Source organism: Coenobita brevimanus, chromosome 112, assembly GCF_032717465.1.
Source record: "Coenobita brevimanus isolate Jiangsu-jjx chromosome 112, ASM3271746v2, whole genome shotgun sequence".
NCBI lineage: Eukaryota > Metazoa > Arthropoda > Malacostraca > Decapoda > Coenobitidae > Coenobita > Coenobita brevimanus.
In genome coordinates this window covers 28,184,848-28,202,708 of record NC_137065.1, presented here as the reverse complement: position 1 = coordinate 28,202,708, position 17,861 = coordinate 28,184,848, and the positions used below count along the sequence as shown (strand labels likewise).

The 17,861-nt window shown below is 39.8% G+C and overlaps 1 non-coding gene across 1 annotated transcript; it reads left to right on the top strand.

Annotated features, from left to right (window-relative positions):
• The first annotated feature begins 355 nt into the window (after positions 1-355).
• LOC145418202 (5S ribosomal RNA) lies at positions 356-474 on the top strand. The gene has a single exon (XR_013900657.1). It is a non-coding gene; the product is annotated as a 5S ribosomal RNA (ribosomal RNA).
• Positions 475-17,861: the final 17,387 nt, after the last annotated feature.

The following is a 17,861-nucleotide window of genomic DNA, read 5'->3' as shown; positions in this document are numbered from 1 at the left end:
AAGAACAACTCACTGGGCAACGTCCCTCCTGTACTGTACTACTGCTGTTGGAGCCTGTGGCAGTGTGGGACGGGGACGTAACAATACGTTCATATTACTGGCTGTAATGAGAAAGCAGCAGCTAAAGTATAGTTTCCAGGGGATCAGATTTTCTGCTTTTCGAAATAAGATGACTCACTGCTAATTGATGGGCCATAACGGTGATTAATTGTTTATTAAAGTTTATGTGCCTGTAAAAAACATCTGTTGAGAGACAGAGAGACAGAGAAATTTCCGGAATGTGCGGATATGGAGAATAAGATATTTAGAGCAAGGGAAGTGACGGTAATAAAGAAGAGAAAGAGAAAAGGGAATATATTACGGCCATGCCACGTTGAGTACACCGCTTCCCGTCCGATCAGCGAAGTTAAGCAACGTTGGGTCTGGTTAGTACTTGGATGGGTGACCGCCTGGGAACACCAGATGCTGTTGGCATAACGTTCTCCCTACGTGTCAAGTGGGGTTGGTGGAGGATTAGTGCCCCTCCCTGTAAAACAATGAACTCTAAGCCCTTGACCACCCCGTTTGGGATACATGGCGTCTGGCAATGAATGAATGATGAATATATATATATATATATATATACTGTTTATAATATATACATATATGTACAGTATCTATCTGTCTATCTATCTATATACATCTATCTATCTATAGCCCGACGCCCTAATCCCGCAAAAGGTGGCCGCAGACAAAAAGCCTCCAAGTCGCTCTGTCACCCACCATTTTACCACCCTCCCCCCAGCTCACCCCCCCCTCCCTCATATCCCTCTCAACTCCATCTCTCCACCTCATCCTCGGTCTACCCCTCCCTCTCCCTCCCTCCAACTCACCTACATACACCCTCTTGGTCAGTCTCTCCCTCTCTCTCTCTCTCTCTCTCTCTCTCTCTACTGTTTATAATATATACATATATGTACAGTATCTATCTATCTATCTATCTATCTATATATATATATATAAATTGCCAGACGCTTCAATCCCGTTCGGGGTGGCAACAAACAAATCGCCTCACGTCACCCTATCCACCTCCATTTCATTGCCCTGCTCCCAACTCACACCCCCCTCTCTCATATACCTCTCCACCCCATCGCTCCATCTCACCCTCGACCTCCTCCTCCTTCTTCCCCCCCCTCCACCTCACACACATACACTCTCTTCGTCAGTCCTTCACCCTCCATCCTCTCCACATGGCCAAACCACCTCAGTGTGTTCCTCATAACGTTTCCTATCACATCCACATCCACACCACAACGCTCCTTTATATCCTCGTTTGTCAGCCTGTCTCTCCATGTGACTCCATAGGCTCCTCTTAAATAACTCATTCCCACTGTCTCACTCTTGACTTGTGTCCTTCCAGCAAAGTCCAAGCTTCACTTCCATACGTTAGAGTTGGTATCACAATACTGACATGTAGTAACTATTTCACTTCCATGCTCACTTCTCTGCTTCTTATCACTGATTTGAAGGAACCAGCAAACTTTCTTCCCTGCTGTACCCTTTCAAGCACTTCACCCTCCAAACCTCCATCCTTACTCATCACACTACCCACGTACTTAAACGTACTCACATTTTCCAATTCCTCATCATCCAACCTCGCTGTACATTCACTGTCTTCACCTGTCTCAAAGACCATCACTTTACTCTTCCCTACATTTACCTTTAGATTCCGTTTCTTACACACTCTCCCAAACTCATCCACCAAGCCTTAAAGCTCTCCTTCATCTTCACTCAACAACACAGTATCATCTGCAAACAACAGTACAGGGAGTTTCCCACTACCCTCTCTCACCAGGGCCACTCCAACATCCACTACCCTACCTTGTACCTCTTTTATTACCCCATCCATGTACAGATTGAACAACCATGGAGACATGACACATCCTTGTTTCACCCCAAGCTTCAAAGGGAAAAATTCACTCAGTTCACCATCCACAGGCACTGCAGCCTTAGCACCATCATACGTACTCTTCACAGCATTCAACATCTTCTCATCTACTCCATATATTCTTAATACTTTCCAAAATCCTTGTCTATCGACCCTGTCATATGCTTTCTCCAAATTCATGAAAGCCGCATACAACTTCTTTCCCTTCTCTAGAAACTTTTTCACTAAAGATCTAAGAATGAATATCTGATCTACACAACCTCTTCCCTTCCTAAAGCCTCCCTGTTCTTCTCCAACTAATTCCTCTGTTCTTTCTCTAACTCTGTTAATAACTATCCTACCATCCACTTTTCTTATTATACTAAGAAGACAAATGCCCCTATGATTACCACACACTTCTTTTTCCCCTTTTCCTTTGTACAAGGGAATAATTATACCTGACTTCCAATCCTCCGGGACTCTACCTTCCTCCCAGGCCAATCTGCACATTTTCACATCCATTCTACTACTATCTCTCCCCCATGCTTCAGCATTTCACCACGCACTCCATCAATTCCTGGGGTTTTCCCCAATTTAACTTTCTTCATTGCTTCCACAGCTTCTATCCTACTGATTTCTTCCTGTCTTCTCACCTACCTCCTTCTCCCAGCCATTCCCCAGCCAATTATACTCTCATTACTTCCATCCTCTATGTTAAACAATTCCTTAAAGTATTCTCTCCATCTGCTCACATTTTCTCTCTTCTCCACTAGTAATCTACCATTTTTATCTTTCACTCCCCTGCTGACTTCACTTCCACCCTGTCTTACTCTTTTCACCTCTTTCCAGAACATTTTCTTACAGTCCCTCCACTTTACACTCAAGTTCCTTCCAAATTCCTCATCCGCTCTCTTCTTACTCTCTCTTACTAATCTTTTCACCTCGCCCTTTCTTTCTACATACAACTCTCTTTTCCACCTCTCAACTTCTTCCACACCCCTATTTCTTATCCATTCATATTATGCTTTCTTCTTTTGTGCCACAGCCTGTCTCACCTCTTCATTCCACCACGCTGTTCCTTGCACACCCCTCCGTCTTCTCTTCATCCAACACACCACATCACATGCTGCACATATTTCTTCTGTGAATATCCTGCACACACCTTCCACGTCCCCCATCTGCTCCAATTCATATTTGCCCAATCGTTCCTCCACTTCTCTCTTATACTCTGCCTTTTTCTCATCCTCGTGTAACCTTTCCATTGTCCTTACAAATACTACTTCTTCCCGTCCTTCCCTTCTTCTTTTTCTCCATCTTTACTGGATCTTGATTCTGGCCACCACCAAGTAGTGGTCAGAAAGTCTACTTCCCCAACCTCTATAATCTCTTGCATCCAATACACATTTTCGCATCCTTTCATCCACACACACATAATCAATCATTACATTTTCGCATCCTTTCATCCACACACACATAATCAATCATTGCCTTCCTTTCATTCAGTTCACCACCCACCCTTCTCATCACTCGCCATGTATACCAGTGGATCATTTTGTGCCTGAAGAGGGTGTTGGCTATCACTAAGCCCCTCCCAGCACAAATGTCCACTAACGCACTGCCATTCTCATCTATCTCAGCAGGCACACCCCACTCACCAACTATTCCATCCACCTTCACATTCCCTACTTTACCATTCATATCACCGATCAAAAACACTCTCTCATTCCTTCCAAACTTTTCCGTGCACATTTCCACATTTGTCCAGAACTCTTCTCTCACTCTCCTTGCACGATCTTGCGTTGGCGCATACTCACACACAATCGCCCACATATGTATTCCAACTTTCAATCATACCCATACAATCCTTGACCCAACTGATCCATACTCTCTTATGCTCTTCTTCCATCTTTTACTCTCAACTATATATACTCCTTCTTTTGCCCCCTCATTCTCACTTGCTCCTGCACATATATCCCATCCATACTCCCATTCTCTCACCCGCACACCTCCCCATTTAGTTTCAGTTATTCCGCATACATCAACTTTCGCACCCTCAAGCACCTGGACAATCTCTCTCTCACCTCATCATTCGCTCCCCTTACATTCCATGTTCCAATTACCATGTCCTTTGTCCAGTCCATGGTCGTCATCTTTTGGTCAGTCCTTGTCCGAGGCTTATTGTTTGTCTTTTTAGTTAGTTGTTTTCCGGGGATGGGGACTAACCCTCCGCCAACCCTTTTAATCGCCTTTTACGACAAGCAGGGATACTGGGGGAGTATTCTTGAAACCCCCCCCTACCTTCAGGGTGTGTATATATATATATATATATATATATATATATATATATATATATATATATATATATATATATATATATATATATATATATATTATATATATATATATATATATATATATATATATATATATATATATATATATATATATATATATATATGTATTGTATGTTACAGGCAGACTGTAAAATTAGTCAATTCGTGAAATGCGTGTATATTGGGAGGGTAATTTAAATTAGGTTAATATAGGCTACGGTTTTGTTAAGCTGAGATAATCTAGGTAAAGTTTAGGTTAGGTTAGGCTAGGTTAGTTAGGTTAGTTCAGGTTAGATTAATTTAGATAAACGGTTAACATAACCTGGCATTCATTTAAATTAACCTAGCCTAACCTAACCTAATGTAACCTAGCTTAACCTAGCCTAAAGTTAACCTAGGTTATCCCGGCCTAAAATAACCGCTGCCTAATTTACCTTAAAGTAAATTAACCCCTCCCAATTTACACTCATTTCACGATTTTGGTAGGCATTTCACGAAATGACTTATTTTTCAGTCTGCCTGTAGCATATACTGTATATATATATATATATATATATATCATCATCAGCCGTTTGAGTATCCACTGCAGGACCGGCCTATCTCGACCGAAGACGGGACGATACAGCCAATGTATCTCTACAAGTGACTTAGGCTGTCTGGTTGAGATTGTACTGTATGTAGGGTGAGAAGTGCTTGTAAGTGTAATTGTAGTGTTGGACTGGCTTTGGATGTGTGTGTAGTCTGTGAACCAAGTGTAATCGGCCCGTGCAAGCCGACTGGGTGCAAGCATACTTTATAGTAAGCGACACTGGTTCAACAACACCACCCCTTGTGTCCGCCAATGCAGTACGTGGCCGGGTGAACACTCCCAAAGTTTATGACCCTGGCGGGGCGCGAACCCTGGCTCACCCGTGTACGAAACGCACACTCTACCACTGTACCACAGATGCTTCATATATATATATATATATATATATATATATATATATATATATATGGAGCCTCTGTGGTACAGTGGTAAAGTGTCCGTTTTCGTACACTGAAGAACGAGGATTCACGTCCCCTAGGGTAATAAACTTTGTGAGCGTTCTTCAGGCCACATACTACTTTGGTAGACATAAGGGGTGCTGTGGCAGAACCAGTATCGCAAACTATAAAATATGCTTGCACCCAGTCGGCTTGTGCGGGCCGATTACACTTTCTTCACAGACTACACACACACATCGAAAACCACTCCTACACTACGATTACACTTACAAGCACTTCTCACCTACATACAATCTCTACTAGACAGCCTAAGCTACATGGTAGAGATACATTGGCTGTATCGTCCCCACTTCGATCGGGATGGGCCTGTCCGGTGGTGGACACTCAAACGGCTGATGAGATAATATATATATATATATATATATATATATATATATATATATATATATATATATATATATATATATATATATATATATATATATATATATATATATATATATATATATATATATATATATATATATATATATATACATATATATATACATATATACATGTATATATTGTTACATAGCCTGTGATTTCATCATCCTTTGTGTAATTTTAACGCACAGTATGCTGCATGTTTGATCACGAGCGTGTTCTGCCTCAGTTCCCCCCTTCTACCGTTATAGTAGAGTAAGTCGTTCTCTCTGTTATCCAGAGCGGGATTTTCAGCTCTCTGTCCCCATGGCTTCATTTGCGCGTCCCTCTTACAAGTTGTGTCAGGCTCTGCCGGCCCCTATATAATGAGCTCAGTCTCTGCATCATTGCCACTTAGATCTGCTCCTCATTTTGTTCACATCTCTGTCCTCCCCTGTACAATTATTATTATTGTGAGTGCTCAAGAAATCTCCAAACATCTAGCAGCTGTGTGTAATTTGAGTATAACTGTTGTTGCATTTTTTCTTGTACTGTATAGCATAAGTTTAATTTGTAGGCCTAGTGAAGTTTTTGTAATTCGTGTGGGGTTCTTTATATCAGTCATTTTTGATAATAGCTTGTATCTGTAATTATTTATCTGGCATTCACTGAGTATTATCTGGTATCTCATTTTATCAGGGCTGACTTAGATAAATTTACTCTTGCTAATTTCGTGTTAATAGAGGCTATTGCAGTTAACCATATATTTAACCTGTTTTTGCCATTACGTTATCCTTATGAGTCCTGAATGTTTTGTTGTTAATTTAAGCATTAAACTTTAACTTGTAATTTTACCTAACTCTTTTGTTTTGAACCTGGAACTTTACGGGACAGTAGTGATTTTTAGCATTCTCACTGAAAGTGTACGTTATCTTTCTCTGTTCCGTAACATAAATTTGGCGACCTCATATCAGGATATTCAGGATAATATCATAAGGATATATGTTTGATATTTTGTGACTGTGATATATTCATGATGGCTACTATTTCTACACTTGATGAAGCCAGGGATTTTTTGTCAAATGTGCAAACAGTGTGTGATATAGAAAACAGAACAAAGAATGAACTTAAGCTTGTTGCTCAACAATTGGGAATTGCAGTTCACTCTCATCATTCTAAAGATCAAATTGTTGGCATGATTAATAAAAGCTTGTTTAATGTAACTCCTCCAAATGAGCAAACGCAGATTGAATTAGCTAAGTTACAGCTAGCCCTGCAGGAGGCTAAGGCTAAGGAGGCTGAATTTCAGGCAAAAGCTAAGGAGGCTGAGGCACAAGTTGAAATTGCTAGGATTCAGGCAGACCATGAGTATCGCATGAAACAAGGTGGAACTGGATCATCTAGCTCTGATGATTTTGATGTGGCTAAAAATGTTAAACTTGTCCCTCCTTTCAATGAATCTGATTTAACAAAGTATTTTCAGTTGTTTGAGAGGGTAGCTACAGGTTTTAATTGGCCTAAGGAGTATTGGCCGGTACTCCTTCAAACTGTTCTCACCGGTAAAGCTCAAGTAACTTATGCATCTTTGCCTCAGGATCAGTCTGATAATTATGATGTAGTTAAGAGCTTGATTCTTAAGGCCTATGAGCTTGTTCCTGAAGCTTATAGAGTAAAATTTAGGACAACTTATAAGCAAGATAAGCAATCCCATGTTGAGTATGCAAAAATCAAAGAAGATTTGTTGGAGCAGTGGTTAAATTCTAAGAATGTGGATTCTGATTTTGGTAAATTTAAGCAGATGATTTTGCTGGAGGATTTCAAAAGGTGTATTTATAAAGATGTAAGCCTATATCCTGATGAGAAAAGAATAGATAATTTGTCTGATGCTGCAGTTTTAGCTGATGAGTATGTTCTCACTCACAAGAGATATTCTACAGAAACAGGGAAAGCTGAGAGTAAGTACGTTGCCTCTACTCAGAGTACAGGTAACAGGAAAGAGAATAAAGATGATGTTTCTCAGGAAGTAAATACCAGCTTCACCTCTAGATTTCAGAAAATTAAATGTACTTATTGTAGTAAGCTTGGTCATACTACGGAGAGATGTTTCAGGAGACAGCGTGATGTGAACAAAAAGGAGTCTTTAAATATTCAGTCAATTGGTCTAGTGTCCACTCTTGAGAGTTCCCAGAATTCTTTAACTGAGTTAACTGAACCTGCTTTGAGGGGTAACTTAAATTCTCATGATGGAGCTCCTCTTTTGAGCAGTAACGTGGGTGACACTCTCAAGAGTTCATGTGCTAATTTCCTGTCTGATGGTTTTGTCAGTCCTCTGGACAGTAATGACAGGAAATCAGTTCAAATATATCGTGATACAGGTGCTTGCCAATCCCTTATGCTGACCAGTGTTCTAGGCTCTAATGTTAATTCCTCTGATGAAACTGTAATCTTACAAGGTGTAGGGAATAATTACTTCTCTGTCCCTCTGTGCAGAGTGAATTTAGAGTCTGGTTTTGTTAATGGTTCCGTTATGGTTGGGTTGGTTGAGACACTCCCAATGTCAGGTGTAACTTTCTTACTTGGAAATGATATTGGTGGAAGTCAAGTGTGTCCAGCTCCTCAGTTGTCTAGTGAGCCAGTGGCTGCATGTCCCAGGATTGTGATGTCCCTGATGTGTCTCTGCATGTGCTGTCACTAGGGCTAAGTCTAAAGTTACTGGTGATTTAGAGGATAATGATGATGATGATGTTATCCTAGCTGACACTTTTCTTGCTAATTTGGACCACTCACCAGATGAGGCAGTACCCCGTAGTGTTCATAATTTGTCTCGTCAAGAGTTGGTTGAGTTGCAGGTTGCTGACCCTGAGTTGAAAGGTCTAGCTAACTCTGCTTACAGTGAAGAAGAGTCAGCCGGTGCTTCTACTTGTTATTATGTAAAGTCAGGAGTACTTATGAGGAAGTGGAGACCCCCAACAGCATCAGCCGACTGTGAATGGGAGGTTGTACATCAAGTTGTCATCCCTCGTGTTTGTAGGCAGGATATCATTAGGCATGATTCCAGTTTGGCAGGACACCTTGGAGTGAGGAAGACTGTGGCACGCATTTTGAAACACTTCTACTGGCCAGGTATCTTCAGGGATGTTTCCTGGTATTGTAAGTCTTGTCACACCTGTCAAGTTGTGGGGAAGTGTAATCAGACCGAAAAGGTTGCACCTCTAGTTCCCATTCCTCCTTTTGAGGCGCCTTTCACCCGTGTGTTGGTGGATATTGTGGGCCCTCTTCCTAAGACTTCTTCAGGATTTTCTTATGTGTTGACCATGATTGATATGGCTACTCGTTATCCTGAAGCCATTCCACTTAGAAATATTTCAGCAAAGAACGTGGTTAAGGAAATGCTAGGGTTCTTCACAAAGTTTGGTCTGCCCAAGGAGGTACAGTCAGACCGGGGAAGTAATTTAATGTCAAACGTTTTCAAGCAGTCTCTGAAAGAGTTGGGCATCACCCAGATCACGTCTTCAGCTTACCATCCCCAGACCCAAGGAGCGTTGGAGAGATATCATCAAACACTCAAATCGATGCTCAAGAAATACTGTTTGGAACATCAGAAAGACTGGGATAAAGGTCTTCCATTCGTTGTGTTTGCTGCAAGAGAATCTCCAAATGAATCACTGGGCTTCTCACCTTTTGAACTACTGTTTGGCCATGAAGTAAGAGGACCCCTTAAGTTACTCAAGGAATGCTGGCTGTTGGAGGAAGATGACGTCAACCTGCTGGAGTATGTGATGAAGTTCAAAGAACGGCTGTCCACTGCTTTACAGCTGGCGAGAGAGAATTTAGGAGCTGCTCAGGAGAAGATGAAGACTTGGTATGATAAGAAGTCCAGGTTACGCCACTTTCAGCCAGGAGATCAGGTTTTGATTCTGCTACCAGTTCATGGGCAACCTCTTCAAGCCAAGTTTAGTGGTCCTTATTTCGTGGAGAAGAAACTCAGTGATGTCAGCTATGTCATCGCCACACCAGATCATAGAAAGAGCAAGCAACTTTGTCACATCAACATGCTAAAGTTATATCACAGGCGGGACGAAAATAATCCAGTCTGCACTGTAGCTGTTCCACCCGAGTCTGCAAGTGAAGCTCTCCCATGCAGTATGAGCCTGAGTGATAGTTTGGGGAAGAATCCTGATATCATGAATGATCTCCAGACTAAGCTTTCTCATCTACCACCCAAGGAAAGGCAGGAGTTTTCGGCATTACTGGAGGAGTACCCGCAAGTGTTCCGTGCCACTCCAGGAAGAACCACTGTGTTGATGCATGATGTCGATGTTGGAGACGCAAAGCCAATTAAATTGCCTCCTTACCGTGTGAACCCAGTGAAAGTTCCTCTCATCCAGAAGGAGCTTGGCTACCTGTTGGACCACAAGATGATTGAGCCCTGTCAGAGCGAGTGGAGTTCTCCTGTCACTCTAGTCCCTAAGCCAGGTGGGTCACAGAGGCTTTGCATCGACTACAGACGTGTTAATCAGATAACCAAAACAGACACTTACCCTCTCCCTCGTGTGGAAGATTGCATAGACAAGATCGGAAAGGCTAGGTACATAAGTAAGTTTGATTTGTTAAAGGGATACTGGCAAGTACCTATGACTGAACGTGCTAGGGAGATCTCATGTTTTGTAACATTAGGAAAGACCTTTGCATGGTCTGTAATGCCTTATACAGATTGTTTTAGAGTAATAAGAAATTTCCTTTGTAAATTTCTTTTTTCTTTGTGGGGAGGTGTTACATAGCCTGTGATTTCATCATCCTTTGTGTAATTTTAACGCACAGTATGCTGCATGTTTGATCACGAGCGTGTTCTGCCTCAGTCCCCCCCCTTCTACCGTTATAGTAGAGTAAGTCGTTCTCTCTGTTATCCAGAGCGGGATTTTCAGCTCTCTGTCCCCATGGCTTCATTTGCACGTCCCTCTTACAAGTTGTGTCAGGCTCTGCCGGCCCCTATATAATGAGCTCAGTCTCTGCATCATTGCCACTAAGATCTGCTCCTCATTTTGTTCACATCTCTGTCCTCCCCTGTACAATTATTATTATTGTGAGTGCTCAAGAAATCTCCAAACATCTAGCAGCTGTGTGTAATTTGAGTATAACTGTTGTTGCATTTTTTCTTGTACTGTATAGCATAAGTTTAATTTGTAGGCCTAGTGAAGTTTTTGTAATTCGTGTGGGGTTCTTTATGTCAGTCATTTTTTATAATAGTTTGTATCTGTAATTATTTATCTGGCATTCACTGAGTATATATCTGGTATCTCATTTATATCAGGGCTGACTTAGATAAATTTACTCTTGCTAATTTCGTGTTAATAGAGGCTATATGCAGTTAACCATATATTTATACCTGTTTTTGCCATTACATTATCCTTATGAGTCCTGAATGTTTTGTTGTTAATTTAAGCATTAAACTTTAACTTGTAATTTTACCTAACTCTTTTGTTTTGAACCTGGAACTTTACGGGACAGTAGTGATTTTTAGCATTCTCACTGAAAGTGTACGTTATCTTTCTCTGTTCCGTAACAATATATATATATATATATATATATATATATATATATATATATATATATATATATATATATATATATATATATATATATATATACAGTATATGTAAAGGATTAAGTGCGGGACGAATTATAGCTTCTTTTGTTACTGTTCTATTGCATTTGGTGTGTGTGTGTGTGTGAAAATAATATGGAAAAAGTTGCATGAATGGTCATTATCTTAATGGTCATTCCACTACAGGACAAAGACTTCTCCCATCCTTTTCCACATAAACCTATTACCTGTTAACCTGTCCCATCACATCACAGCAGATTTTCGAATCTCATATCGCCATCTCTGTGTGTACCATTTTGTCTCATTTACCATGGTCTGCCACTACATTAAATAGGTTAACCATCTGCTATCTGTTCTACGGAAGACGTGACCCACCGTCACTAAAGTATTTTTTTTTTCATAATGTCTGATTCTGTCATTTCCCTAATCCATGAAACTCTCTCTCTCTCTCTCTCTCTCTCTCTCTCTCTCTCTGTTTTAGCGGGAATGATACATAGGGAGTTATAGGAGTTTTTCGAGGTTGAGAAGTAGTTGTACAAGAAGTTACAGCAACTACACTCAAAAATCATTATTATCATGTTTGCATAGATACATCAAGACTTGCAAAAGTAAGAATTACAATTTAACCATTAGTCAAGATACATCCATTCAGGCACCTCAGATTGAACAGGCGATGATAGTGGACAGAACAAGCTATGATAGAGTGGCGATAATTGATCGTACAAAAATTGTTTACATTAGTAGAGAGTTTCCCAGTTAGTAGCAAAATAAAAAGTAGTAAGTCCCAAGGTAGAGGCATAACTACTCGTAATAACCTGAAAGTGTACTACACAAACGGCCGTAGTTTACGTAAAAAAATGGATGAACTGAGAGCTTCAATCTGTACAGAGAAAATAGACATTGCTGTTATTAGAGAAAGTTGGATGAATACAGACACTCGAGAATTTTTAGCAGAATATCAGATAAAGGGCTATAATATTTTTGTGTCAAACCGTCTGGGAAGAAAGGGGGGCGGAGTAGCTATTTATGTAAAGGATTCATTAAACTTTTACAGTAAAGCAGATATTAAAGTAAATAGGGACACGGAAAGTGTCTGGGTTGAAATTAGTAACAATGGGGAGAAATTAGTCTTAGGAGCTATTTACAGATCTCCAAAATAAAGTAGAGCAGATAGTAAATACCTTTGGGAGGAAATTAGGAGAGCATCACAGTCCAGCTTAGTAATAATTGTAGGGGACCTTAATTTGCCAAGGATAGATCAACGAAATCAGACAGGGGATGCTGAGTCAGAAGAATTTCTAGAAGCAGTACAGGATAACTTCCCTTTTCAGTATATCAGGCGGGCCACCAGAGGTAATAATGTACTAGATTTGGTTTTAGCTAATTAAGAAAATGTCATTAGTGATACAGAGGTTGGTGGACGACTTGGTAATAGCGATCATGATGAAATTAAGTTCAAATTTATTTGGGATGTCCGTTCTACTGAAAAACCCTCCACTGTTCCTAATTTTCATCTAGAAGATTTTGATGGATTAAGTGCTTATTTTAGAAAAGTAGTCCATAGGGAGACTATCTACTTTAGGGAGAGCCAGGTCAGTGGGAAATCCCAGGTCATAGGTGAGGGGCAGGAAACAGGTTGGAATGTGTGCCAGGTCTCTGGGGAAGGTCAGGTCTCAGGTGAGAGTGTAGTTCACATGACGGGTATTAACTCAGGTCCAGTACCAAGCAGCTGTTTGGCCAGTGAGAAATATAATGTGTTAGTAAATATAATACACAGAGGCCAAGACAGATATATCCCTTCAAAGCCATTTAGAACGAATAATTCTGAGCCAAGATGGTTAAATAACAGATTAAAATCTCACATAGGCCAAAGGAAAGGATTATACACAAAAATTAAGCATGGGGAGGAACACTTACGTAACCAGTACACGATCTTGAATGAAGAAGTAAAGAGGGAGATATGGAAAGCAAAGAGAGGTTATGAAATTAAGGTTGCTAGTGAATCGAAAGAAAACCCCAAGGGTTTTTATCAAATGTACCGTACGAAAAATAAAGATAGGATAGGACCTCTTAGAACAGAATCAGGTGACTTTACCAGTGAAGATAAAGAATTCTGCTCCATCCTAAAAAATTATTTCACATCAGTATTTACCAAGGAAAATCTAGTCCTGGTCTCTTAAGCAGCAAATATTTACGATGATAATTCGGAAAATATTCTTAGTAAAATAACCATTAGTAAGGAGGACGTACTGAAAGAAATTAATAAGTTAAAACCTCAAAAATCACCAGGTCCGGACAATATACGGTATATGCAAAAATTATAAAAGAAACCAAAGAAGAATTATGTGAGCCACTTTTAAAGTCATTTAATGACTCATTAATTTCAGGAGAAGTTCCGGAGGTGTGGAAGACCGCAAATGTACTGCCCATTTTTAAAATGGGGGATAAATCAGCTGCATCAAATTATCGTCCGATAAGTCTAACGTCAGTAGTAGGAAAAATGCTAGAGTCAATTTTGGCAAATAAGATTAGAGAACATTTAGAAAGATTTAATCTTATAAATGAAAGTCAGAACGGATTCACAAAAGGATGATCCTGCCACAAAAACCTATTGTCATTCTTGTCGGAAGTCTATGAGGCAGTAGATAACAATAAAGCTTATGATATTATTCACCTGGACTTTAGTAAAGTTTTTGATAGGGTCCCACACGAGAGGTTTGTTAGAAAGGTTCGAGCACACGGTATAGACGGCGATATCTTAAAATGGATAGAATCCTGGCTGAAAGGACGAATGCAGAGAGTATTAATAAATGGAACTAAGTTGGATTGGGGATAAGTAACTAGCGGTGTACCACAGGGTTCAGTACTCGGTTCCTTATTATTTATTATATACATAAATGATCTAGACTTAGGAATCACTAGCAGTATCAGCAAATTTGCCGGTGATACAAAAATAGGGCATATCATTAACTCGACTGACGATTGCTACAACTTACAAAAGGACCTTCATATATTGACCAAATGTTTAAAATTGGCAAATGGAATTTAACGTTGAAAAATGTAAAGTACTTAAAGTAGGTAAGACCATTGGAGATACTAAATACAGCTTAGATAACAAAGAAATTAGTAAATTGGAATGCGAGAGTGATCTAGGAGTTTTGGTTAGTAAAGACCTCAAACCTAGGCAACAATGTATTAATGCAAGAAATAAGGCAGATAGGGTCCTAGGATTTACTTCGAGAAACGTGAACAATAGGTCATCAAAAGTAATAGTACAACTTTATCTAGCATTAGTAAGACCACATTTAAACTATGCCGTACAATTTTGTGTCCTTACTATAGAATGGATATTAATTCGTTAGAAAATCTACAGGGTAGAATGATAAAATGATACATGATATTCGGAACCTGTCATATGAAGACATGCCAAAAAGACTAAATCTGCCTCACTAGAGAGGCGTAGAGTAAGGGGAGACTTAATTGAGGTGTTTAAGTGGATGAAGGGTATAAAAAAGGGAGATATTAGCAAGGTACTTAAAGTGAGCATACAGGATAGAACTAGAAGTAATGGTTTCAAACTAGAAAAATTCGTTTCGGTAAGGAAATGGATAGAAATTGGTTTGGTATTAGACTAGTAGACGAATGGAATAAGGTACCTAGTAAAGTAGTTGCTGCCTCTTCCATTTAGAATTTCAGGCACAGGCTAGATAAACATATGACAAATAAGGGGTTGGTATAGAAAAATAAAATCTAATAACCAATACTAATTCATTCTTTTTCCTTTTCAGGTTACACTACGATTGTCTCGTTTTCTCCCTTCACACTATCCTATATAATGTTCACGCCAGTTTTTCTACACTGCGTGGTGTTCTTTCTGACTTTTTCCTGCCCGCGTTGGCTGGAAGGTTTGGAGGGCGGGGGAGAGCCTTCTTCTTTGCTATGCTTATCTCATTCGAGGAGTTCAGTTAATCCTCTAGGAGCTGCCTAGCATGGGCCAACGGCCTATTGCAGTTTTCCTCTCTTCTTATGTTCTCTCTCTCTCTCTCTCTCTCTCTCTCTCTCTCTCTGTATTGTGTGTGTGTGTGGGGGGGGGATTCTGACATATCCCTTTACAATCGTACCCCGTTATTCCTACATTTACGTCCCGTGGTTTTTGTTAGACTTCACTCTGCAGATCCCTAGGGCAGAACAGGAAAGAATAAGTGATTACATAGCCGACTCTTTTGATATAATTGGTGAGTGCTTTTATCATGACATACAGTGGTGTGGGACGATGGTGGAAGGTGAGAAGCAGAGTATGAGGAAGACGGAGAGTTAAAACGAGATGGGTGGGAGTTCATACAGACAGATAAATATATATATATATATATATATATATATATATATATATATATATATATATATATATATATATATATATATATATACAGAGAGAGAGAGAAAGAGAGAGAGAGAGAGAGACAGACAGACAGACAGACAGACGAATACATATAGAGAGATATAAATAATACCACTGGGACGTGTGACAAGGATGGGAGGTTGGAGACAGAGGCTGGAGGAGAAGTGGACTTATAACACGAGTGGTGGGGGTAATGGTTAGGGAAAGGGTTGTACTGAAAGGGGATTAAACTGAGAGAAGGGTGTGTACTATACAGTACACTGTAGGGAAAGGGGTGAGGGGAGGGGAGGAACAAACATTAGTGAGAAAGATGTAGGTTATGTGTACCTGGCCAATAGGCCAATATAGAAGACAATTACTTGGAAAGGCTGGGTATGAGTACAGAGACAGTAAAGGTGTGAGGGGAAGGGAAGGGCAGGAGGTGTGCAGATTGCTGGAACAAAAGTCAGTTGCGCGAAAAGATGGATTGAAGTGTGTGTGTGTGTGTGTGTGTGTGTTTACATACGTGCATTCGTGCGTGCGTGCATGCATGTGTGTGTGTGTGTGTGTGTGTGTGTGTGTGTGTGTGTGTGTGTGTGAGAGAGAGAGAGAGAGAGAGAGAGAGAGAGAGAGAGAGAGAGAGAATGTTGGGGAGGACTCAAGTAAATTTTGTCCAGTAATGATATATCAACATCCGGCTTTCAAGTTGTCACAAGATATTTTAACTCTTTCCTCCTCTCGTACCATCCTCTTCTTTTTCTCCTTTCTTTGCTTGCTCCTTCTCTCATCATTCTTCCATTTTTCTCTGCTTCCTCTTCCTTTCATATCTCTTTCATCTTTCCCTGCTTCCTCGTTCCTACCGTCTCTCATTCTTTTCTAAAGCTTCCCTCTTCCCTTTTCTCTCGCCTGATTTTCTCTTCTCTTTTCCCTCACTCTCCCTCTTGTCTTCTTTCTTCCCCCCTACCTATATTTGACAACTATCAAAAATAATATCCCTAATTAAAATAATATTATGTATTAACTGTCTGTGTGTGTGTTAGAGAGAGAGAGAAAGAAAGAGACAGAGAGAGAGAGAGAGAGAGAGAGAGAGAGAGAGAGAGAGAGAGAGAGAGAGAGCTCCCTTTGCGCACGTCATATACACGATAATGCATAGTTTATGGCCTTGCTGAATAAATGTATTTCTCTCACAGGTCTTTCCAGCTTTTGTGGATCAGTGAAATGTCAATCACCTGCAGTTTCTTCCAAGTACTCACGCTTCCCATTTTACCAGCCAGCTTATGCTGAAAACAGAATGTAACTGATAGTATGCTTAGCAGCTTCCACTTGATTATATCACTTTAATGTCTATTTTAACACTAGCAAAAGACGTTATTCAGTTTACGGAAAATCTTTCGGGCTGGAAAAGTTATATGAAACCATAATTTACCCGTTCGGTAAATCCAAAGTCGAATGGTTTCACTGGAGGTGATGAGATAAAAAAAAAAAAAAAATGACTTCATCATAGTGACTGAGCTATAAATTATCTCTTAATGGGGCTGGAAAGTCCCAGAAATTTTATAATAATTTCTGAAGTCTTTGACAATGATAGAACGTTCCTAGCCACTTTCCAACGCACACATAAAGTGTATGTCTTTAGAAGCAGAACTAGATGTTTGATGATGTCTATGCTTGCTGGGTTCCAGTACAATAAAAGTTGTGATTCAGTTGTACTCTGTTGTTGTACAGAGTGTAGCTGGACCGGTAATAACTTTTTGTTTTCTTTGCCTATCGACCATAGGGACCGAAGCCCCTGGTCATTAAGGCAAATATATAAACATGAATCTACTTACAGACACAGTATATATATATATATATATATATATATATATATATATATATATACATACAGCCACACCTACATGCATACATACGTACACACGTACATATATATATTAATTGTTTAATTTTTTTTTCAAATATTACGTTATTTATTAGAAAAAAACACGTATTTTAAAAACCCTTAAATTAATAAACCTAACAGACAAATCGCTAACCTATACTAAAGCCAAAAGGTACAAATAGCTAAACCTACACTAATGGGAAAAATACCCCGACCAACAGAACACCATCGACTACAGATATGTAACGCCTTTCTACCTTACACATCTGCACCCATCTCCTGCTGACTGCCAGTCAAGGCAGAAACTAATATAGGATACATAAATATATGAAAGAGAACCAGAGGAATCAAGAAGTATTCCAAATACG